Here is a 26,487-nt window from a genome sequence, read left to right as displayed (position 1 = left end):
CGCCTTCATTTGGCATTTGCATACCCCACTGGAGTTCATGTTCAGCTCGCTTTTGGCGATCGGGACTTGCATACGTTTCGAGAAGCCGGCGTTTGAAGTCCACCCATGACGTGAACAGACCTGCCCGGTTTTCGTACCAAACACGCATCCCGTCATTCAAACTGAGGTAGACATGTGAGAGCTTGTCTGTGTCATTCCACATGTTATGAGCGGCAACGAAGTCATGGTGGATTAGCCAGTCCTCAACATCCTCATGGACAGCACCGTGAAAGAGATTCGGCGTTCGTGGTTTGAACAGCGCATAGTGCATTAGCGTTGCGCCTTCCATACCCGATGGGGCTGGGTTGGAGCCATTAGGAAAGGGGCTCTCTGGGATAGTTAGGGCCGTCATCCTCTCTGAGAGAAGTCCGAACTCAGGGTCCAGTCCACGGATCCCTCGGCTAGCATGGTGAACAGGCGTAACCACCGGTATGTGGCTGGAGCTTTTGTACTGGAAGGGGTTCGGTGCATAGGGTACCCGCACCTCCACCAGTTGTCACGCACTCGGAGCTCGAAGAAACGTACAAGCAGGCGTGACTGTCAAAATCTGAGACACAAAAAAAGACGTCTCCGCTGGCACGGGTTGCTCGTCTTCGCTCACTGTTCACTGGCACAGAACACCAGGTGGCAATATATATACATATATATATATATATATATATATATATATATATATATATATATATATATATATATATATATATACGGTGAAGGATGCGCTAGCTTCCTCTTTCTGTGGAGTGAACATTGTCTTTCCGGTGAGGGTCTTCTGCGCGCGCGCTTATCTTGTGAGCGAACAAGGGGAGGGGGGGGGGCGGTTATGGTTGCCGTACTGTCGCGGCAACGATCAGTCAGTGGCTCTTGTCAACACAGCAGGTGGGAGCTTCTACGGCCTGCGCTCTCAACATGAAAAAACGGTGCCAAATAGGTACCAGGGTGGCCGTTCACATATAGATGTGCTCTACACATAATAAACTGCCACCAGCGGCGACACACGATGTAGAGCCCTTATTACCAGCACCCATGCACTGCTCACGAGCGACCCTTCTCATTGGAGGCGCGCCGAGCGCGCGACCATATTGAATGTGTTGCACGCCGGCCCCGACCATTTTCGTTTGGAACCCCAAATCACCTTATCGAATCTCCGAGAACGTCTCACCACCGTCTCCGAAAATGATTGGGTTTGTTAAAGAAACATGAGGCGAAACGTTGGCGATGAGACCTTGCTGTGGTCGCAACTTTTATTTGGGCGAGGACATAGCGAAGCGGTATCGCCTACAGCATCCAGCCAGGTTCAGAAGCTAGGCTATTCTGCAAGTTCTCATGGCTCGCACCGGCTCGCTTCTTTTCCGGTGTGGCCGGCCGGCATAATTTTGCGTGGCGCTACATAGCCTCTTCCCTAGCGCTTTGTCCAAACGAAAACACATTTACAAATAAAAAAGAGAGCGATAAATACTATACACATGAGCGGCAATCCGTAAGGTGTCCGTTGAGGAGTCCATGTCGTCAACGTGGAGTGACCATCGGTAAGCAGTAGGTCTCCGGCGGGCAACTCTCTTAGAATCTTAGCGGGCGAGAGTCACGACGACGGCCTACAGTTGGTTGTAGAGAGTACAACCAACAAGGTGCAAATGAGCACCGTGCCGGGAAGTTACACAGTGGAGCACGACAAAACTTGCACGGAGACAGGCTTTGGCGATAGTGGCGGTTCTGGTGCGCAGTTGGGCACTTGGGGCAGGAGACGCAGGTGTCGTGGCGATGGTGCCGGTAACTGCTATGAAGGCGGCACATTAGATGCTGCATCCGCCGTGTGGAGTGCAGACGAGCAGCGAGAATTCTGCTGGAGATGCCTGTGACGCGACCAGATGTGTTGTGTTGATGAGCCATGTTCAAAGGAATGGAAGGCGTGGAAGGGAACCTTGCGAGGCGCTACATGTTCATCTGGATACCACATTTCGGCAGATGGCCCCGTCTACGTCTCTTATGGGCTATTCACGTCTCGACTACGTTAGTGACGTCGCTAGGCTTAGTGACCGTGGCAACTTACGGTAGAATGGACGGCCGGCTTCACACCAAAGCCGCAATTGTGACGGACACCCAAACTGGTTATAGCTACCTGGCCATGAACTGCGGCGAGCATGGGGCGCATCCAGGAGAACCAAACGAGGAAGTAGTTTTTGGGACAGCGCGTGCTCTCGCCAGGGCATTTTGGTTGTGTCGCGCTACTGACCTGCGTCTCTGCGACTACGCGGTATTCCTTACTCGAAGTACCTTTTTTTCACACCCGACAACTGTTGGTGTCGCTGGGTATTCCAAACGAATGATCCAAACGCCTCCTGGTAGCCTTGTACCTGCAGTCGTAACACCTTTCCACTAGGCCATCCAGAAAATCCGAAGATTGTCCCATGAGTGTGAACCTCTACCGGAGATGGCGTCAACTGCACCATCTCCAAATGGTACGCAAAACACTCCCATGGCTAATTACACGCTGCAGAAGTCACGCGTGCCGAAGGTGATCCGCGAGCCGCAGCTTTATGTTGGAAGATGTCGTGGACTGATTGGCTCACTTGGAACGCGTTGCTGCTTTCAACGAGTAGATCGGCGCGAACAAGCCGAGGAATGCAGAGGAATGCATACTGCAGCCTTGAGAATAGAGCTCGTACTTGGTACGAGAACCGCGAACTTTCCTCGTCGTAAAATGTGTTCTGCCGTCAGCTGCTGGCAACTTACGCCAACCCCCATCGCCATGAACGAGCGGAGCGGGCAATTCATTCATGCATTCAAATGCCGAACGAAAGCGTGATGACGTACGTGGAGGACATGACGAGCCTTTTTTGTCGCGCCGAACCAGGCATGGGAGAAGACAAGAAATTGCAGCACCTAATGCGAGGAGTTAAGGAGGAGCTCTTCGCTGGTGTCTTGCAAAGTCTCCCGAATACTGTGGGGGAGTTTTTAACTGAAGCTAAGATGATAGAAAACATGCTGCAGCAGCGATCGGCTGTGTACAACTGCCATGTCAATGTTGCTTCGCCGGCGGACCAGAATGGAGTTTCGGGGAGTAACGTCAGTCTCGATGCTCTCTGTGACCTCACCTAAACAGTGGTACGTGACGAGCTGCAAAAGATTCACGGCCTGCCTAAACCTGCTGCGGCATCCATCTCCAGCCTCATCAAGGGTGAAGTACAGCAGGCTCTGCAAGTCCCGCTTTCCAGCGATGATTTCCCGCCTGCACCGAAGGAGCCTCACCATGCACCATATGCAGAGGCTGTGATCTATTACCTCCCTCCTTCATCACACGCTGAAGCTGCGAGCCATTACGCCCCTCTTCCATCGTACGCCGAAGCTGCGAGTCATTACACCTCTCCACGCCGTTACGTACACCCTACACATCGCGATGCACTTGCATCAGTTCAACCTGTCCAGCATTTCGAGAATCGTGACCTGCTCCCGTGGAAATCTGACGTATGGCGCACACCGGCAGGCAGCCACTGTGCTAACACTGTGGCGAAGCCGGACATGTATACCACGAACACCAGTACCACCACCTCAGACTTCAGGGTTTCGCCATCGACTCGCCCAGCCCAAGATTTGGCGAAAGACCCAGAACGATGGAGGAATACCTGTCCGAGCGGCGCATGCCACTGCTCTCGCGGCGCCAGTCACAATCACCATCTCCAACAAGGTCTTCGTCGAGTGTCCCGAACTCCCAGAGGCGGCGCCAGCGCGGTCATTCAGCCCTAGGCGAGAAAACTAACGACAGCGACCTTCGGGTCGCGGTTGTACGTACCAGCAGTACGTACCAGCAGCTATTCGACGACGACAGCTCCTTAATCAAAAAGCCGACTTTCCCTAGACATATCTGTAGCGTTCGACGGCTGCCACAATGCTAGAGCTTTATTAGACACAGGGGCTGACTACTCCATCGTGACGAGAAAACTGACGACGCATCTCAAGAAAGTTGGTAAACCGTGGCACGAAACACAAATCTTTACAGCCGGCGGGCACGTCTTCAGTCTCGTCACACCTTTCGGTATGTGCACGACTAGAGTCGGCATTCGCGGATGCACAGTTCTCTGCAGCTGCCCTATACTTCCCGACTGCTCGCGAGACCTCACCCTAGGCATCGACTTTTTACGTGAATACGGTTATATAATTCGCCTCCAACAGCTCACCGTGACGTTTTCGACAGACAAAGCAGCAGAAAAACTCGATGACAGCCATCTCAACACTCTTCGTGCTTCGGCAGACATAATCACGTTGCTTCCGTGGTCAAGCGTCCTGGTTGATGTTGTGTGACGAGTTACGTCATGGTGAAGCAGTCGACGAAGGCAACTTTACACTTTTGTTCAGCATAGGTGTCACGCGGCCCGCAGCCTCATTACGCTTCACGACAAATGTGCCACGCTGCTTGTGACAAATTTCAATAATGAGCACCGGCACCTTTTTTATCGCACCGCTATCGCTTTCGCCTACCCCATCACAGACGTTGCTGAATGTATTTCCGCCACATCAATGGACAGCGGGCTACAATCAACTTCGACAGGCGTTCCTACGGCTCTTGCAAAAGTGGAAAGCTTTTCGAGCCTTATGCAGCAAGTATGCGCAGCGCTGAAGGAGCTGTTGCTTGAATTCCAAGAGTGATTCGCTTCGTCCTCAAAGGTGCACTAAACGCTCTTTATGAAACACCGGATTATTATGCACACCGATGTCTCGCTCATAAAGCAACAACCCTATCGAGTGTCAGCCAAAGAACGTGACGCGATCAATGCTCAAGTCAAAGAAATGCTTTATGTTGATGATATGTAGGGTGTAACGTCCCAAAACCACCGTTTGTTTATGAGAGATGCCGTATGGAGGGCTCCGGAAATTTCGACCACCTGGGGTTCTTTAACGTGTGCCCAAATCTGAGCGCACTGGCCTACACTATTTCCGCCTCCGTTGGAAATGCAGCCACCGCAGCCGGGATACGAACCCGTGACCTGCGGTTCAGCAGCCGAGTACCTGAGCCACTAGACCATTATGGCGGGGTAAAAAGAAATGCTTCAGGATGATGTCATGCAGCCATACAATAGTCCTTGGTCATCGCCAGTCTTTCTAGTAAAGAAAAAGAACGGAGCGTTGCGTTTCTGTGTGGACTACAGAAAGATGGATGGCGTAACTAAAAAAGACGTGTATCCTCTGGCACGCATCGAATATTCACTAGACAGACTACGGCGCGCAAGGTATGTTTCATCCATAGACTTGAAAAGCGGACACTGACAGGTTAAGGTTGATAAAAAAGACCGATAAAAAACTGGTTTTGTTATTCCGGATGGCCTGTATGAATTCAAGGTTCTCCTTTTCAGCTTGTGTCCTGCACTAGCGACGTTCCAAAGAAGGATGAATGCTGTTCTTACTGGTCTGAAGTGGAACACCTGCGTAGTTTATCTTGATGATGTCGTCGTGTTTTCGGTCACCTTCTCGAATCAATTGGAGCGTATGCAGGCTGTTATGGAAGCGCTGCACTTTGTGAACCTCAGGCTAAAACCAGAAAAATGCCACTTCGGCTATAAAGAGGTTAAATTTCTTGGTCATGTTGTGAGCGCAGATGGTGTTCGACTTGACTCCGGCAAGATAAGCGCCATAGCCTCCTTTTTTGTTCCCCGTGACATGAAAGCAGTATGTCGCCTTCTCGGCCTGTGCGCCTACTATGGCCGCTTCATCGCCTATTTTCCTAAAATTTCCAAGCCTCTGACTCGTCTCACAAGTGATGACGTACCAATTGTTTGGAATGAAGAACAGAACACAGATTTTATCAATCATGTGTATGCAGACACCACCAGTTCTTGCTCACTTCGACGAGGATGCTGTTACCGAAGTTCATACCGACGCGAGCAATGTAGGTCTCGGCCCTTGTCTAACATCAAGAAGGCACCGAGCGTTTGATAGCTTACGCCAGCCGTACCCTGTCTCAAGCCGAGATGAACTATTCCACCTCGGAGAAGGAATGCCTAGCAGTAGTGGGGGCACCCATGAAATTCAGGCCTTAGCCTACGGTCGTCACTTTAAAGTAGTGACTGAGCATCATTCATAGTGCTGGTTAGCCAATTTACGAGACCTGTCTGGATGTCTGGCACAATGGAGTCTTCGTTTAAAGAATTTGACCTTATCATTGTCAATAAACCAGGCCGCAAGCACGAAGATGCTGATTGCTTGTCCCATCCACCTGCTGGAGTTTGTGATCCCGAAAATGACGATGACAGCGGCTTCCTCGGAGTCGTCATTGCAACAGACTTGATCGCATGACAAACCGATGACATCGAGATTTGTGCAATCACTGACACACTAGAAGGACGCAACACAGCCGTACCTCGACACCTTTCACGCAATCTCTCTTCGTTCTGCCTATGGGACGGTGTCATGTATAAAACTCAAATGGCAATAGGAAAGTCTACCAGCTAGTGGTTCTTTCTGACATGCTAGACGATATTCTTCTGGCCTGCCACGACGAGCCTACATCCGGTTATCTAGGTCCTTCACAAACTCTCGCCAGAGTTCAACAGGCGTACTACTGGCTGAATCTTGCTACGTACGTCAAGCGACATCCGCACGATATCAGTGGCGTATCGTCCGCAGACTAATGACCTGACGCAGTGACTTAACAAGGCCATCGCCGATTTGTTATCAATGTATGTGGACGTTCAGCACAAAACGTGGGATCAGGTCCTCCCATACATAACATTCGCATACAACACTGCCATCCAAGGAACGACGTGATTCACACCGTTCCATCTCGTCTACGGGCGTGACGACCAGACCATGCTAGAGGCATGTTGTCACCGAAATACGATGGTTTGCTCACACCTGACGCTGAGTCGTTTGCTCAGTATGCCGAAGAAGCTCGACAGTTGGCATGCCTGCATATCACGCAACAACAAACTGAAGATGCCCGCCGCTACAATCTTCGCCATCGACAGGTCGAATACCACCCAGGATATCTAGTTAGGGTATGGACTCCGGTTCGCCGCCAAGGGTTGTCCAAAAAGATCCTGAGTCACTGCTTTGGTCCCTAGAAAGTAGTGCGTCGCGTGAGTGACGTGAACTACGAAGTGGTTCCAGACGGAACCATGTCGCTCCAGCGTGGAAAGCACTACCCAGAGATTGTTCACGTTGTACGGCTCTAGCCGTACTTCATGCGTTAGTGCTACCGTGCCTCAGTCTTGTTCTTTTCTTGTTGTTTTTTCTTGAGTGTGCCCACAGTGCGCACGGTTGATTTACTTCCACTTATGCACTACCATTTGTGCAAGAATCCGGGCGATGCTTTCCTTAGTGGTAGAATAATTCCACCTGGCGATGAACGGTGGCGAGCACGAACCCACATGCAGGATAAACAAACGAGGAAGTCATTTTTGAAACAGCGCGTGCTCTCACCGAGGCTTTGTGGTTGTGTCACGTCACTGACCTGTGTCTCTGCGACTCCACGGTAATCCTTACCCGATGTCCCTTTTTTTCACTCGCGACTGCATGATCCTCACAACATGGTGTGGACCAGCGTCCCGTCTTTGGACAGTCGACAGGAGCTGCCATAATCCTTCAAGAGCACAGCACTTGCTGCCGTGGTCGCTCGCCGAGAGGAGGCCAGCAACGCACTCTCAGCGGCCTCCGCCGATGCGGCGTTCCTGGCCACAGCTGCCAACGCGGACGCTGGCGCCTGCTCCCCAACGCTCCGTAAGCCCCCAGCGGGGACACCGAAAGCCTTTGTGAAGGCGTCAACCCCTGCCGAAGCCGAAAGCAACGGACTTAGTCGTCATGCTCAAACTCCGGACTCACCTCTCACTCGCTGACGCGTTCTTCGAGAACAGGGCCGGACGCGTGCTCATCGCCTTCGTCGGAGTGATTGCGACACAGCTGTTTTATTTTTATTTTATTTATACAATACTGCAGACCCTATTTGGGTCCAAGCAGGAGGGCGAATACATGAATATAAATATACACATACACACACACACACATTTATATATATATATATATATATATATATATATATATATATATATATATATATATATATATATATATATATATATATATAACTATAAATAAGAAGAAAGAAAAGTGGATGAAAAAATTACCAACTGTGAGCAGGAATCGAACCTACGACCTTCGAATCCTGCTCGATTTCGATTCCTGCTCACAGGTTCGATTCCTGCTCACAGTTGGTAATTTTTTCATCCACTTTTCTTTCTTCTTATTTACATTCCATTAATGTTAATAACTTCCCCTGTACATTCCTTGGCATTACTGTCTGTTATATCTCATTATTATTGTGTTAAAAACACGGAAAAACGAGCCCTTAGGTATACACTTCTTTCCCTTATTTTATATATATATATATATATATATATATATATATATATATATATATATATATATATATATATATATATATATATATATATATATATATATTTATATATATATATATATATACGCATATGCATATATCCATGAACAGCAATCACAAAAAAAATGAAAAGAGAAAGTCACAACTAAACAAGATGTACACTGAACAAATACAAAAAACATAATCAATGAAAACAACGTCAGAAAGAGATAACAGAAGTAAGAACACATTCCATGTGCATAAACATTTGCCTATACCCCCGCAAGACACTTGAAATACAAAAAAAAGAATTAAAATACAAAACAGGAGCACTAAAATAAGAAATGAAAGATTAATCAACATGACAATGGCGAACATCAAGCAGATATATGTTCAATGGAGTCTGTGCTTATTAGTTGTGATAAATGCAGATTATTCCAATCGTTTACAGTGCGCGGAAAAAAGAATAATTGAAAAGGTTAGTTCTGGTCTTATATGGTGTTAAAAAAAAATTCGTGACGATGCCGTGTTCGACGTGCTGCAAGTGGTGTCACATACGCGTGTGGGTTTAGAGAGAAAGAGTTGTTTTTCAGTTGGTAGAGAAATTTTAGCCTGTGTATTTTTCTTCGAAGCTGAAGTGTCTGGATATTATGTTCTTTCATTAGGCTAGTCAGAGAGTCAGTTATTCTGTATTTAGAAAAAATGAACCTAACTGCTCTGCGTTGAATCATCTCTAGAGCGTTTATGTTAGTTTTTGTGTAGGGATCCCATACGATGATTGCATATTCTAGTTTCGGGCGAATGAGTGAAGTGTAGGCTAGCATTTTAGTAAAATGAGGAGTGTGCTTTAGTTTGCGCCTTAGGATACACAGTTTTTTGAAGGAGGAGTTACATATGTTGGAAATGTGGTTATTCCGACTTAGGTGACTGGATATCGTGATTCCAAGATACTTGTATTGGTTTACTTTGGTGAGCAGTGTAGATCCTAGGTTATAAGCAAACGACATCATATTGATTTTTTTTGTTATAGACATGTAGACTGTTTTTTCCTTGTTCAATTCCATACCCCATCGCCCACACCACGACAAGATGTTTTGAAGGTTAGAATTAAGCATTAATTGATCATTAGGAGAACAAACTTCGTTAAACACTATACAATTGTCTGCGAATAGCCTAATTTGAATAGGGGGAAAATTTCGTTAACGATGCCATTTATATATATTAGAAATAGTAAAGGTCCCAAAACACCACCCTGGGGTACTCCAGACGTTACTGAAAGTTCATTAGAAGAGTAATTACCGATTGATACAAACTGTTTGCGATTATACAGATAAGCTGCTACTCAGTTAACTATATATGCGGGAAGGTTAAATGACTGCAGTTTTCAATAGGTTTACTGTGAGGAACAAGGTCAAACGCTTTCTTAAAGTCCAGAAATATCACGTCGATTTGGCTCGACTTGTCAAGTGTACAAGCAAAGTAGTGAATAGTTGTCGTTAATTGTGTTACAGTGGATAACCCTTTGCGAAAATCATGCTGGTGAGGAGAAAGTATATTGTTATCATTTAGAAACTTTGTTATTTCTTTAGCAATAATATGTTCAAGTAATTTGCAGCACGTGGACGTTAATGAAATGGGTCGATAATTGGCTACTTGTGCTGCGTCGCCCTTTTTTGGAATGGGAACGACACGCGCAACTAGCCAATCTGCAGGAAGAATAGCTGACGACAACGAGGAACGAAAAATTATTACCAAAAGGGGGCTAACGCTTCAGCATATCTGCGCAGAACGGCATTCGGTATGTTGTCTGGTCCTGGAGATGATTTAATTTTAAGGTTCAGTAACATTGATGCCACACCTGGTTGTGATACAATATCAGTGTTCGAGTCACATGGCAAGCGATTAGGGTTTACAATGGTATTAGAACTAGAAAATACACTTTGAAAATAATAATTAAAGCGCTCTGTGATACATTGCTTATCGACAACGACGAAGCCTTCGTGAACTATTTGGTCAATTGAGTTTGTTTTCCTGCTTATAAAAGACCAAAGTTTTTGGGGTGCCGTGCGAATGAAGTTTGGCAACGTGTGCTGGAAATACCAGCGCTTAGCTAGCTGTACTTGAAGGTTTAATTTATCTTGCATTTGGCGAATAATCACACGGGAGGCCCGCCGTCGCCTTAGGCGCTTTACTTTCCTTTTGAGGTGCAAGAATTCTCTCGTTATCCAAGGAGTAGTTTTCGATGCTTGTTTAGTTTTGTTGTTGTTTTGTTGTTTAGCTAATCACTGTTGTGATGGCGCAGGAACAAAATCTGATCCTAGTCTACACCTAAAGCCCGCACATAGCGGACAAACGTATCAGTGAGTTTGCGGTTTCCTCACAGGCAGGACTAGTGGCCCTGCTTGGGTACTTGCACACGGATACTCAAGACTGTTGCTATGGAGTAGTGACAGGGCAAAGCTCTGACTCTGAAGATGCTCTTCGTGAGTATCGTTATTTGCCTGAAGGCGACATTCTACACGTACGGTGACTGGGCACCTGCAATAAGGTGCGCCTCACCTTTTAGGGCCTGGTAAAGCCGAAGTACGCTGATTACGACGCCCTGCTCATCCCAGTGCAGCCATAGAAAAACGCCATTACAGCCTGCAGTCAGTGAGGCTCCGTTGGACATTGAGCCGACGCCTGTCCCGGCCCGAAATTGGACTTTTGTAGCATCTGCGGAAAGGCGGTGCCACTCACAGATAGCGCCCGTGTTACTCACGAGTGTACGCCCAGATGCGCTTTTTTTTTTCGGGATCCCCCATCACCGGGGATTGGTGCTGTACACTGTTAAAAAAGAGTTGGTAAAAAGGTAGCAACTGCAAGCAAATAGGTAGTAACTGCTGCGCTTACTACCTTTTTGTACCTGTTTACTACGTACGTTAGTAAACAGTTACTAGCTACAACCATACGTTACTAACTTTTTGCGACCTGTTTACTACCTTTGTTAGTAAACAGTGAGCAACTGGAATGAAAGGGGTAGCAATTGCAGTTATTAATGCCTTTCTTGCCCCGTTACTACCTTTTTACCTGGCTGGTGACTATATAATCTAAAATAGTGTGCGATTTCGATTCTGATAATTTATGAGTGGAACCGCCTCAACGTATCACTATGAAACCAAAAACTGACGCAAAAGATATTTGTAGATCAAGAAAACACACTTTGTTGAAATTCACGGAAGCGAGATAAGTAAACGTAATACTATTGTCGAAACAGAGAAGTAAAGATTAACGAATCATAAGCGAGTGCTACACGCGTTGCCAACAGACAACTCCTTAGTAACAGACAACAGACAACAACCTCCGTAAATTAACGCAAATTAACAAGACAGGCAGATAAAAATTAACCAGACGGTAACAATCAATGCGCTGGAGCTTGTTTCCAAACATTATCGTTGTTCTGACACGCAAAACACCAATTACAATTATTACCTTTTAATCGCTGATATATCGGCAGTGTGAAGCATTCAAATGCACTGAGACTATGATCGTGAGTTCGGTACCTTGTCTCGACCACTGTACATATTGCTTTCTTGTGGCCACTTTATAATAAATAGATATGACAAAAATTTGTTTATAAGTAAGGTGAAATAAAAGTCTTGTGCTGCGTTAATAAACACCCGTAACCAGGTAGTATATATAGTGATGTAGGTTGAGATTTGTTATAATTCATCTTAAAACACAAGTGCTCTCTTGTGCCAGACATGCATCTGCGAAGTAGCGGCTATATATACCCTACACTTACTATGTACCGTAGCATAAAAATAGTGAACTTGTTAAGTCTATGCATTGTTCAGGTTCATAGCGCACCACGCAAGATTACCAAAAGCTGTGTAGCAATGAGACATTGATTGACCAACATTAGCAATGAAGAAATAACATGCCAAAATGAATAAACAGCGTAGTATTGGTTGCTATTTTTTCTTTGAAATTCTTAAAAGTTACTTCCTATGGGTGGTAACGGCTAGGGTGGTAAAAGTTACTAAATGCTGGTAGTAACAGCAAAGGTAGTAACTGTTAACACCCTCACTGCTACTAACTGTGCCTAATATCGGGGTGGTAACATTTGTGACAAACCATTACTTCCCAAAAGTGTCAAGTACTACTACCTCTTTTCTAAGAGTGTAGAGAAAGCTACAGGGCGCCGTCATGCAAGCCATCCCCTCCTGCATCGGTAGGTCAAACAGACAGCTCAGCCCACTGCCATCAACTCTGTCCCGACCCCGCTCCTTGGAGCGGTGGCTGGGGCCTCCACTGTGAGGCATAACTACTGACTGACCTCAAGCGAGGATGTCTACAGCGGGGCAGCCTTTGCCAGAGGCTGTAAACTTTGCCAGAGGCTTTGCCAGAGGTACCAGAGGCGATGGATAGTACCCCGTCCGAGTGCACGGACACTGCGGTGCACCTCACCCCGTTTCAGGCAAGCCTCGTTGGCTTAGAGGCACAGTTGGCGTCCATATATTGACCGCAATCTAGGATCAATTGGCTGCCAGCCTCCGAAACATTTGCGACCGCAATCCGGGCATGATAGTTGCTCAGATAACTCAACTCTCTGTTGGGTCTCGCCGTTCTAAGCCTTTGCGGGTATCTCAAGATGAAGCGCGCCGACCTCTTTCCTAGGTAGCTGAAGTAGACGCACACTTTGGCAGTTCGACTGCGACCTCACAAGCGAGCACAGGATCCAGCAATGAAGCCTCTATGGCCCACATGGCTCTCCCGGAGGCCGCCCAGATGATTAGTTCTCATGAGGGCTGGCAACAGTTCTAGATCGCGCCGCCTCCACGCAAATTCGGACCCTTCGATAATGCTAAAGTTGAACTGTCGGGGATTTAAGGTACGCACTAAGCGGGCTGCTCTCCGGCTCCACTTAGAAACCTATACGCATTTGCCCATGGTAGTGGCCCTTCAGGAGTTGGGCGAGAACACCGTACTTACACATTACACCTTGTACTAAAGGGATGCACAAACCGCACCCTTCGTGCACAGAAACTACACCGCCAACCTGGTGGATCTCGACTGCGATCCACTTTACTCCTATGTTATGGTGACTCTCCTCCCACTTCGGAAGCAGGACCCATCAGTACGCATCCTGAACATCTACAGTTCTCCGAAATTTCCTAATGTAACCTACGCTGACGTATTCACAAAGCCCTTACCATGGCAGGCAGGGAACCACTAATGAATCACTCTAAAAACTGCGGAGGGCATCGCAGGAGGAATAAGGCTAAGTTGATTGATTTGTGGGGTTTAACGTCCCAAAACCACCATTTGATTATGAGAGACGCCGTAGTGGAGGGCTCCGGTAATTTTGACCACCTGGGGTTCTTTAACGTGCACCCAAATCTGAGTACACGGGCCTACAACATTTCCGCCTCCATCGGAAATGCAGCCGCCGCAGCCGGGAATCGAACCCGCGACCTGCGGGTCAGCAGCCGAGTACCTTAGCCACTAGACCACCGCGGCGGGGCAATAAGGCTAAGTTACTCTTCAGAAAGTTATACTCTGGGAAAGCATCAGATAGAGGAAAATTCATTTTCACTATTTATGAAACTAGAGAGTGAAACAGATTTCTAGTCTTCCTCTTTTTGAGATAGTAAAACGCCCATATACTCTTCAGGCATGAGAGAGTAAAAGGCGGTTATAATCTCCCTCTTGATTATTTTTAGGTGCGTCGGTACACCACGAGTAATGAGCCCTACCTAATAACCACATATATATGCAGTAAAACGTACTGCATTTGTTTGTTGAGACGTTAGAGATAATTAACAAAAACAACAATGTTTCCAGCGTGCGCCATTGAATTTCAGTGGACTTGAAGGCACTCGAAACTCTCATTATTTACGTTTTTAGCCTTTGATCTGTGTAGTGAAATAAGCGATTACAACCTCGTTTAATCGGTCACGATCAAAACTCAACGCAGTCTGTTGTGATATTCTCCTTATATATTATTCATGTTTTTCGCTACGACCATCGCACACGGGCGATTGTGCCGTAAGCCTGACGTACGGTACGTCTATAATGAAGTATGGTGGCTTTAGTCATAGAACTTAAACAAGATCGACCAGAAATATGTCCAAGGGGATGAAAATACTGAATTGTTAGTGTACACTTGAGATATGCAATTTCGTAGTCAGAAATGATAACCACTGAGCGAGTTCGTGCTAATGACGTTCATATATTCGGTTGCGCTAATCGTCCTTTTTTACTGTAGAAATCGTGTTGGGTAGACATTCTCATTACACAAAGAACAAAGCGAACACAGTAAATACGTTAGCTGCAGTCCGGCTGGTTTTTAGAAGTGCGGAAGCACTCAAATCTGCACTTCTAAACAAGAAAATGCAAATATATTATCCAAATTACTTATAACATAAATAAGAAACCACAATCCCTCGTATTTTCATGTGGTGTAGCGGTTAGCGTGTCGGGCTCTGACTAGCTAGCTGACTCCAAATGGGGTGAATGCCGCAACGGTGCCGCCAAGCATATTTGAAACCGCAACACTTGGCGTTTCTTCAGAGCCTTCATCGACCCAAGCCAAATGCGCACAGGCACTCAAAAGCATCTTCAACGCGCACTTCAAGCCTGCGCGGGCGACGCGGAAAAATTGGCACACGCCCTTAGGAATAAATATCTCTGTGAGCAGCGGGACCTCATCGGACTGGCTTTGATATGCAGGCTTGGAAAACGTAGACATGGATTGTTGCTTTCAACTCCATGATCTGAAGGCGGCCCTGTCCGAAATGAAGCGAGGAACGGCGCCGGGTGGGGATAGAGTGATGGTTAGGCTTCTAGCCAACCTCCCAGACCCGGCATACCACCTGCTCCTCGACTACATCAATCAAATTTGGGAGGGGCGTGAACTACTGCCAATTTATCCGCAACCAGCCATCCCAAACCAGACAAATCTATAAACATGAAAAATCTACGACCTATTTCCTTAACTTCGTGTGTGGGGAAGCTTATGGAAAGAATGTTTATAAGGATCAGCTCTCCGATTACCTCGAGTCCCGGCCCACCTTTGCCGACACTATGTAAAATTTTCGACCACATCGCTCTGCTCAGGACATACTCCTGCAACTTCTTTGTGACGTTATTGAGTTGATCGAGCATCCCAGCAAGGATGAGGTAGCCCTCGCCTTGTATCTCAAAGGGACTTTTGATAACGTCCACCATAAAACAATTGTTACCCATCTGTCCCAAACATACTGTGGGCATAACGCTTTCAGGTATATACGTCAGTTCCTAACGGAACGGCAGGTCTACCACCGCATCCAAGACAGGGAGCATGACCCATATTCTTTGGGTACTCGAGGAACACCACAGGGTGCGGTCCTCCCTTCTGTTTAACCTCCCATGGCTCATTTCTCCCCCCCCCCCCCTGCTGAAGGATGTTTCTGGCATACGCCATGCTATGTACGCTGATGATATCACGCTGTGGGCAACCCAAGATTCTCTTGTCAGCATTGAGGCCAACCTGCAACAAGCAGTATCGGTCGTGGAGGACTACGTCAATCACTGCGACCTTGAATACTCTCCAACAAAATCGAAGTATGTACATTTTCGCTCCAAACCCACAGACACGACAGAAATGGCAATTTCGTTGCGCACCGGGCCAATCCCAGAACGCGAAAAAATCCGCGTCTTGGGGCTTTTTTTACACAAAAGCAGAAAAGCTGCCACAACCTTGCGCAAGCTACGTGCGGGTGGAGATCAGGTAGGCTGCATGGTCCATCGTTTCTCGAACAAGTGTGGGGTCTCAAAAGCCGCGAAGCTCTGCGCCTCCCCAAAGCTTTCGCGACCAGTCGAATCCTATATTCGACACCCTACTTACGTTTCCGCCAATGTGATGTAAACACACTCGAATGTATTCTTCACAAGATATACATGCGCGCCCTAGACCTCCCGATCTCGATGTCTAAACAACGCCTTGCAGATTTGGGTATGACCAACTTGTACGGGGAACTCAAAGAGGCCCATCTCAACAACTAGTACTTGAGGCTTACTAAGTTGCACGCTGGGAGATGTCTCTTACACCGCCTCCATATATCCTACACCTATCGGGCAAAAAGCGGACCATGATCCTCAACGACTAGCGTAGTGCGTTGGTTATTCAGCCTCCACTCCAAAACAAGGCTAGGGATACTCGTGAAGGCAGGCGAACTGCACGGGTTACAGCCTTGCAATAATGCTATGGGTCCCGTTTTTTTAGTATTCCACACGGACTCGTATGACCCTCACAACGGGCGTGGTACACGGCAGCCGTAGTCCATTAAAACGTTCCCATTTAAGGACTCAGTTTTCGGGCTCACGACATTACTCACGCGGAGGAAGTCGCCACAGCTCTCGCCGCAGTGGACCCCGCATCTAAAAATCATTAACGATTCGCGGAGTTCGTGCCAAAGTTCTACAAAAGGGGGCACCACCAGTCGTGCCGCTCGAACCAATAAGGGATGTTATTATCTAGACCACCCAAACATACGTTTAGTGACACGGACGCCAGCTCACTCAGGACTAGTTTGCAACGAGGCTGCCGATGCCACAGCCCACGCACTTGATAACGGAAACCTCGTTGTCTTTTATCGCCTGACGATTCAGAACATAGTTCAGTCACTTCTTTCACGAAATTACAGCGAGTACAAACCGAACAGGCTCCGATTTTCGCCCTTGGCGACGGGCCCAAATAAGGCGGACGAGCGCTGGCTTTTACGCCTTTACACTAACACAGTATTGTGCGCAGCAATACTCAGTCATTTAAATGCGGCTTTCTCAAGAGAATGCCCCTACTGTGATCATCCACCTGCGGAACTTTCCAAATGGTGTCGGCATGGACATCTAACCCGGCGGTCCCCCAATCTCTTCCACTTCATCTCCTACCCGAGAGAGCTGGGAGGCTGCCCTGCTCGGCCTTGGAGGGTCAAAGAGCCCTCGTGGCCAGGGCGCATGCTGCAGTAGAAGCCACAGGGGTCTCAAACTAGGGACTCCTCCTAGAGTTTATTATGCAGAGTAGGGCCTTAAAGCCGCCTCTATCTCTCTTACTGGGTCCCGAACTAGGGACTCCTCTTAGAGTTTATGCAGGGTCGGGCCTTAAGGCCGCCCCTGTCTCTCTTACTTAAAGACTATGAATAAATGTTTTTACCACCAAGGACGTCACAACGCATGAGACTTGTTGTGGTCATCTACTCTGGCCGCACCGCAGGACACTCAGTTAGTTAGCAAGCGCATGCTTACTCCAATAATATTGCTCCTAGAAACGGTAGCCTTGCTTCGTAAAACGTTGGAATATGTTGCTATCGCATTCATTGCTTCCCTCTGTGGCAGGGACGGCGATGGTTGGTGGACGCATACTAAGCTACTTATACAATTGTGCAGCTGCCTGCGGATGTCCGAGTCTGACCGCCCAGACTTCGTCACAGAAACTGCCATCTGGTTAAGACAGCGGCAACTTGGATTATTGCTGTCATCTTGGGGGTGGTGTTTTTCCCCAGAGCACATTTTTTCACTGTGGCAGCGCCGGAGACGGTTGGTGGATGCGTACTAAGATATTTGCAGCTGCCTGCGGCTGCCCAAAACTGACCGTAAGGGACCCAGTGCAGTGTTATACAAGGTTGCTGAAAAACAAACTATATCATCGCCAATAATTTTCGCTGCTTTGCACGGCCAGACTTTGTCACAGGAACTGCCATCTGCTTAAGACTTTCACAACTTGGATTATCACTCTCATCTTGGGAGTTGTGTTTTTCCCGGGAGCGCGTCTATTTCACTGTTACCGCGACGGCGACGGTGGAAGGGTGCATACTAAGCTACTGTTCTACAACTTTGCAGGTTGGTGTATTTTTTTCATTGCGTGCCGCGTACCATGCCATCCCATCACTGTTGCTTCCACGAGTGCTTTGAGCGTTACATTTTAGGAGCGAAGCTCCTTAAGGCGTGGGCTGTGCGTCCTCTGTATGTAGCCACCTCTCGTTCAGTTCTTGCAGTGTTCACTAGATGGCGGTACTTGTAGCTGACGGCATTAAGTATTACGCTAGCCACCGCCCGATCTAAAGGGTACAACCATATCCATCCATCCATCCGTCCGTCCGTCCGTCCGTCCATCCGTCCGTTCATCCATCCATCCATCCATCCATCCATCCATCCATCCATCCATCCATCCATCCATCCATCCATCCATCCATCCATCCAAAAGATGCAAGATGTTATAAACTAGACGGCGGTACGTGTAGTTGATTATGAAAGATGCGAGGTGTTATAAAATAGGAATGATGCCACATATGGCACGTGTCATCGTTCGATATAGTGCGGTGACGTACGCTAGGTGGAGCGTTGCACTAAAATCGAGTGGGCAAAATGTACGGAGGATTCATGGTTTACCAGGTTTACCTCCGGAGCTTCGCCCACTCATCATCATTCACTTCGTGGATATGGCGGAATTTTTTTTCTCGAAGATAATGTAGAGATGTGAAATGTTACTTGCACCAAGTTTTATTTTGTGACTGTGTTTTCTGTCTCCAGCGGTACTGTTTTTCTATATTGCTAAGCTTGACATGACCAGTGAAATGAATCCATGTGTCTTACACGACGTTGCAAAAGCCACGGCTGAAAAGCAACAAGGAAGCATAAAAGGGGTTGTTAAAGTATTGACTGAGTTGGTAACTAAGTTAAGTTCCTTCGCGTCTTGCATTAAATTTGACGTTGCTCGCAAAACTAGCGCGAATGGAGAAGTTCTATCAGAAATCACTGGATTAGAAAAATCTGTACAATTCTTGAATGATGGTTTTGAAAAATTCAAGCTTGACGTTCAGGCTGTCAAGGATGAGCTTGTTATGACTAGGGCTGAAATCTAGCAGTGCCGCGATGAGACCTAACTTCTAAAAGAGCTGAAGCAGGCTAGGAGTGAGATAACTGAGCTTAATTAACACTGCAGAAATATGAATGAGGAAATTCAGGGGCTTTCAGTTGCGCCACAAGAGAAACTTCTGAGAGAAGTTGGAAAACTTGCGGGATGTCTAAAGGCTGACATAACTGACAAATACATATACGTTGCACATCGTGTGTCATCTAAAGATTAGAGCAAGCCACATGTGATCGTGAAGTTTAGTTCGAGAACCGCCAGACCCAGAATGCTTTCGGCGGCAAAGAAAAAACTGAATGCAAGAGATTTAGGGTTCGACATGGATGGCCTAATATACGTCAATGAGCCCCTTTGCCGTGAAAACAAAATTCTGCTAGCTAAAGCGAGGCAAGTAAGGAAAGAAAAGAAATGGAAATTCATCAGGGTGTCACAGCGAAAGATTCTGAAGCAGAAGTTAGAGAACACTGCTGCATAACTTGCGAGAAGGTCTCCGTGCGGGTAGTATAACAAGTCGTTATAATGATCTTCTTAGTTGTGTTTCTGTATGCTATTTTTGTTGCGATCTTTTATTTTTTTGCTAAACAGGAAAATGTGATCCTAATGCTATTTCATATGGTTTTTGCATGCTACCCAGCATCTTGTGTAACCACTGTCTCTAGTTTTAATTGGCACTTTACAACTGAATATTTGTTTTATACTGGTAATATTGTTGCAAGCTCGAGTAATGCTATTGCTCTAAATACTATGCTTCACTTGTTTGTTATCTACGATTGGTTATCATGAACTGTGGAACCAAAGTATTTTACTGTAAGCACTGGGAAACTATCATTACTACGTATTTTATTTACTTTTACTTATGCATCCTATTCAAGAGCTGCTACTTCGTTATGCTCAGTAACCTTACTGCCTGTTTATATGTATATATCTATTACCTGCAAATGAACGCTGATATGATGGTTTTTGTCACTGTCAAGTACACACACTTTTTGAGAATCTGGGCGGGTCACTCCTACCTGCACTTCATAATAATATGCAGTCCACACGTTGTAAACACGATGACCTCTTTGCTCTTCCTGATCAGTTTAAATTTATTTTCCCGTTATAATGCTTACAGAAACGCGATGTCGCGATATCTTGGATGTTATCACTATCGAAGGTTACAATACACTGTACTTGAATATAAAAACAAGAACAGGAGGTGTTGTATGTATGAACCTGAATATGAAATGAGATGTGAATGATTAAACGAATGGCGTCAATGCCCGGATGATTGTGAAACTGTATCTGTTAAAGTGGACAATTGTGTATTGTGACAGTGTACAGACCTCCCGATGGCAATATTACCAACTTTATGCAGTTCTTGAATCAGATGTTTGCTTCAAATAATGGCCATAATTATAGCATTGTATTGAAAGTTGACCTGAATATTGATATGTTAGCAAACACACAAAAAAACAAAAAAATATTTCCACACTTCTTGATTTCCACTTTTCATCAAATGTCATTGTCACTCCTGCTCGTATTACTCAATCGAGTGCAACATTATTAGACCTGTTCGTAACAAACTTCTCCAAATCCATACTTTCTGGCACTATATCTACGACGATTAGTGACCACCTCCCTGCATACTTAATCGCGCCATATTCCCTTATCAGCCCAGACAGTCCTTTTCTAGTATATTTTATCGACCAGTGAATTTAAAATCTCTTTCGAACTATTGGGTTGAAATTGATTTAACAAAATGGGACAACTTTTTTTCTTGTCCTCGGCTGATTTAGCTCATGGCTATTTCATGCAAACGTTCATTTCACTTTACAATAAATCTTTTCCTCTTAGGCCTTTGAAAAAGCCAAAGCGTGCTCCCAATCCTTGCATGACTTTTGAGATACTAAAAATAATGATGGCAAAATAAAATTATTTTATTTATTTCTAGTTACCCAAAATTCAGATATTTAAAAAAGTTTGAAAATACAGAAATTATGTTACTAAAGTCCAATGGCAAGCAAAACGACATTATTTTTATTCTATGTTTGAGGGCATCTCTGACAGCAGGCAAATCTGGAATAAGGAATCAATATTTTTTTGTCCGACGGATGAAGGCGAGGTAATACGAGTGTTCAAAAGTTTTAAGATGCCTTAGAGTGAGGATTCATAAGGCCTAAAAATGGCAGTGATAAAACGTGTTATTGATCTACTCAGTCCATGTTTAACACACATTCACAACGTTTCACTGAAAAGCGGCATTTTTACTCAAGGTATGAAGGATGCTAAGGTGACGGTGATCCACAAAGGTGGAGATAAAAACACAAAGTAATTTTAGGCCAATTTCTATTCTTTTTCCCAAGGACTTGCAAAAATTAGTCATGCTAGACTATTGAATTTTTTGATAAACATTTCGTTATAACTCAATCACAATAAGGTTTTAGATCAGACTTCTCAAGTGGAAGAACTCTATTGTTCCAAAGGGAATTGATTCTCAAAAATATTGAGGCCAAAAAGTTCGCACTTGGCATATTTTGGGACAATGACAGATCTTTTGGACCATGACGGATAAATATTGTTGGCAAGGGCAAACATGTTCGTGACAGTTAATGCTCAAGCAAAAGGCATATTAAGTACGACAAATTCATACCAGTGCATAGAAAGTAATCGAATAAACATGAAGTCTGTGTTCCAGTTTATATTGCTCCTGATAGCGTGTATATTCGTAAGTCGTCAAAATTGTCACTGCAGCTCGAATAATCCAGCAGTTCAATACGGCCCCTTAATTATTCCAGCGTAACACTACGCACAAGAGGGCACTTCCATATACACATATTGCACTAAATCTGACTATATAGTGTAAGTATAAGAGTGTGAGCAATAATTTTCTGACTTGGGTAGATGATAACAAAAGGAGTATACGTGGCTTCTCGCCCATTACCAGGAACTGGCTTGCGGTTGATGAAAATAGAAGAAGACGAAATGTTAATAACGGGTGAGAGTCAATGCGTCGATATTTACCCTATTTGTATATCAAAACAGCATAATTCGATACGAACACTGTGCGTCATAATTGCTTGAAGCCTTATTCATTGTTTATTTTATGCCACGTCTACATGGGTGTCGTTAAAAAAGCCGAAAATTTAAATGCCAAGTTATCAGAATGCCTAAATTTCAAACACTGAAAATAAAAAAAATCACAATTGATGAAAAACGATATATTTGAAATGCCAAAAATTCTAAACACTAGAAAATTGGAATAACGAAACCTCAAAATTTTTGCAACGCCATAAGTACAGTTTTAGCGGTAACACGTTACAAGTAACGCCGTTACCAATCACGTGTTACTTTTGTGAAAAACTTAGTAACGTACTTGTTACAATTTCGGAACTGTAACGGGTAGCGTACTTAGGTTAACATTTTCCGGTAACTTGTAGTGTCACGGTACTCGTCGCTTTTAGGGGCGAAGCTCCTTAGGGCGTGGGCTGTGCGTCCCCTGTAGCCTGTATGCAGCCACCTCTAGTTTAGTTCTTGCAGTGTTCACTAGATGGCGGTACCATCCCCTGTATGTAGCCACCTCTAGTTTAGTTCTTGCAGTGTTCACTAGATGGCGGTCCCGTTTCCTGTATGTAGCCACCTCTCGTTTAGTTCTTGTAGTGTTTACTAGATGGTGGTACTTGTAGCTGATGATGAAAAGATGCAAGATGTTATAAACTAGAAAGCGGTACTTGTAGTTGATGAAAGACGCGAGATCTTATAAAATAGGAATGATGTCACATATGGCACGTGTCATTGGTTGAAGGCAATCGTTTGATTTAGTGCGGCGACGTACGCTAGAGGGAGCGATGTAATAAAATCGAGTGGGCAAAATGTACAGAGGATTCATGGTTTACCAGGTTTACCTCCGGAGCTTCGCCCACTCATCATCATTCACTTCGTGGATATGGCGGAATTTTTTTCACCCTGTAGGTGCCATTTTTCCCTAGCTTGCCCAATCCATTTCTTGTGACGCAGCGTTGAATAGCAGCTGGCCCGCCAGGCATGAGTGAAGATTGAGTAGGTGAAAATGATTTTGTTTGTAGCAACCATGGATAGAAATTTCCTAAGACACGTCGACTCCCCGTGGGCAAGGTTCGGGCATCGCCACACAAAGCTTCAAGGATTGATTTATTGATATATCGATATGTGAGATTTAACGTACCAAAACCACCATATGATTACGAGACGCGCCATTGTCGAGGGCTACGGAAGTTTGGATCACCTAGGATTCTTTAACATGCCCCGAAATCTGTGCACACGGGCCTACAGCAGTTTCACCTTCATCAGAAATGCAGCCGCCACAACCGGGATTCAATCCCGTAACCTGCGGGTCAGCAGCGGCATACCTTAGTCCCGAGACCACAACGACGGGGCTCACAAAGCTTGAAAGCCGCAAAACCCGTCCAGAGAAACTGTACCGACATTCGTACATAAAAGAGAGCTATTTAGTAATGCATTGTATAACAGCAGAAAAAATACACGTGTTGCCCTCTTGCTGTGTCCACGTGTTTTTTGCACTAATTTGCAGCTTACAGACATGCTTTTCATAGAAACATGCTTTAGAAGGTGGGTTGCTGGCACCTGGCCTTTTTTGCCCGGAAGACAGGCGTTGCGAAGAAAAAGCGCATGGGCCGGTTCACTCCTTACCACGTGTTTACTGTGATGCTTCGTTCGGGGGGCCAGGGTTGGGAAGGAGGAATAGAAAAGTTTCTTGAGAGACTTCACCAATATAAAAACGATGCCCACAAGTTACAGGGAAAAAGTAGCGTAATCACCCAGCCGCGGTGGTCTAGTGGCTAAGGGACTCGGCTGCTGACCCGCAGGTTGCGGTATCAAATCCCGGCTGCGGCGGCTGCATTTCCGATGGAGGCGGAAATGTTGTAGGCCCGTGTTCTCAGATATCGGTGCACGTTAAAGAACCCCAGGTGGTCGAAATTTCCGGAGCCCTCCACTACGGCGTCTCCCATAATCATATTGGGGTTTTGGGACGTTAAGCCCCACACATCAATCAAAAGTAGCGTACTCGCTGAACACAGAGGGGTGAACGACCACCGCATCGAATTCAACAAATCGCGCGTCTATGACTTGGAGATCAATTACAATGAGCGGCTTCTTGAGAAATTCTGCCTCATCCAAGAGAAGACAGCTGCATACTTGAACTGGTATACATGCGTGTTGCCAAGTGCGAGCCTGCCTGAACATATTATTGAGCATCATCAGCATTATGAATAATAGACATAACTCCACGGCAGAAAAAAAGCCTTCAAAAAAGAAAACATCTTTAACGTGGGATGCGGAACCACGAACTTTTTTCTCGCAGCGCAAGGAAGTGTTTCTGCTCCGTACCCTAATTGGCCTCCCTGTTTCAACAAAATCCCATTAATGCCGCTGTTTCACGAATACCATGACTAACCAGGGTTACCGATCGTCACACGGCATACATAAGAGCAATTAGTCTCTTAGCCATCAGTATCTCAAACTGGTCATTCCATGAGAGATAGACACAGATCTGAAAATGAATATTTTAGACTTGAAGGAGTATTTTATATCTTATGCACATACCACACAGTAGCCTGATAAAGAACTTAGTTTTGAGTGTACCCCATTTAGAAGGCAAACATACTGAACAGATTCCACAAAGAGGGACGAATTTCATTGCTGGTCGCTCTCAAAACTACAACGATGTAGCGCAAGATTATTATTATTACTCGGAAAAACGTTCTCTGTATAAATGGTTTATGTAATTTATCATGGCGTGATAATATTAAAATAATCCCTCGAGCGACTTGACCATCAAGATGGCGCAATGAGTGCGTGTCGCCACATCGTCACCACGCGGCGGCGCGCGCTCTGATCTCCTACGCGTACATTGCCCCATGGATAGGGGGCAGGGTGGGCCTCACGCGTCCACTTATTTTTCGGTGGGTACAATTGTACGGCTTGGCTGGGCTTCGGCTTTTACCACAACGATTCTGTTGTCGTTACCGGGTGCACAAAGGTCACTGCGATCATTGCAGTCTCCGCTTGCAAAAAATGTGCTTTTCAGGCACAGCGAAGTAACAACTGAGACGCTATTTCGCGTTCAGCTGTACCTGTGAGTACGTTTCGTGCGTGATTTGTGCGTGAAAAACGGGGGAAACATTTTCATCTGTGTGCGAATCTGCGCATGACCATCCAATTTGTGGCTATCGCGTTCATTGCTTCGTCTTTGCAGCAAAGCAGTGACCTTTTATTCGTATGTATTTTCACCTAGCCAGATCTCTGTTGAATATGTTCACCATTATAGTACTCCATATTAGGTCCTGGAAAGTTGATAATTCACTTGCAAACTTTGTTTTCAGTATAAATTTTGCCTTTGTTTATTTCAAATGGCAGTTACTTTTCCGGGGCCGAATTCACAAAGCTTTCTCTTGGCTACGCATTTTCTTAGCCAAGAATTCTCTTATCTGGAGGGATTACTATAGCGCGGGTATGAATTTAACTTATTCGGCACTTAAGAGGGCGAGCAGGACACACGATTGCTGATGAAACGACAAGGAAAGAAAGAAGTATGTGCCGATAATATCACGGTAGCACGCAAAACGTCTAGCTTCGAGTGTATACGATGATAGGCAAAGATTTGCTGCATCTGAGTTTCAGTTCCGCGAGCGTCTGCTACAGCGCTTACAGGATGCCGCGTACGTTGTAATAGACATTTTGGTGGGCTGTGCGATGGCCTTAAGCCATCGAGCAATTCATGCACTATCTCGCCAAGTAAAAGTAAGCAACACTCCAGAGGCACCACATCAATGAAACCACGCATAAATGATCCATGCAATGTTTGAAAATGTGCCTCAAATATCTTCCCTTGTTTAACGCGACCAATTACCTTACATTTAATAAAGCGGCCCTGCTACTCAACTATTTCGGTGCAATCGAGCACGGTATAGCGGTGAACGCAAGAGTGTTTTGTACCTATAGTAAAAGATAGCTTTTGTTAGAAAATTCTTATTACAAGACACAGAAGCGGCTTTTGTGCCTGCGGACGAATTGTGCGGAAATAGATAACAGCCGTAATCAAATGAAATTGTGAGCGGTATTTCGTTGGTTCCATGCACCACAGCATTATTATAAAGCCGGAATGTGAGAACGTGCATACGATTACGCTTAGGTATGTGTCTATGTAAAACGAGAA

This window comes from Rhipicephalus microplus, chromosome X, assembly GCF_043290135.1.
Source record: "Rhipicephalus microplus isolate Deutch F79 chromosome X, USDA_Rmic, whole genome shotgun sequence".
Lineage (NCBI taxonomy): Eukaryota > Metazoa > Arthropoda > Arachnida > Ixodida > Ixodidae > Rhipicephalus > Rhipicephalus microplus.
The sequence above is the reverse complement of the archived record's forward strand: the minus strand, read 5'-3'. Positions refer to the sequence as shown.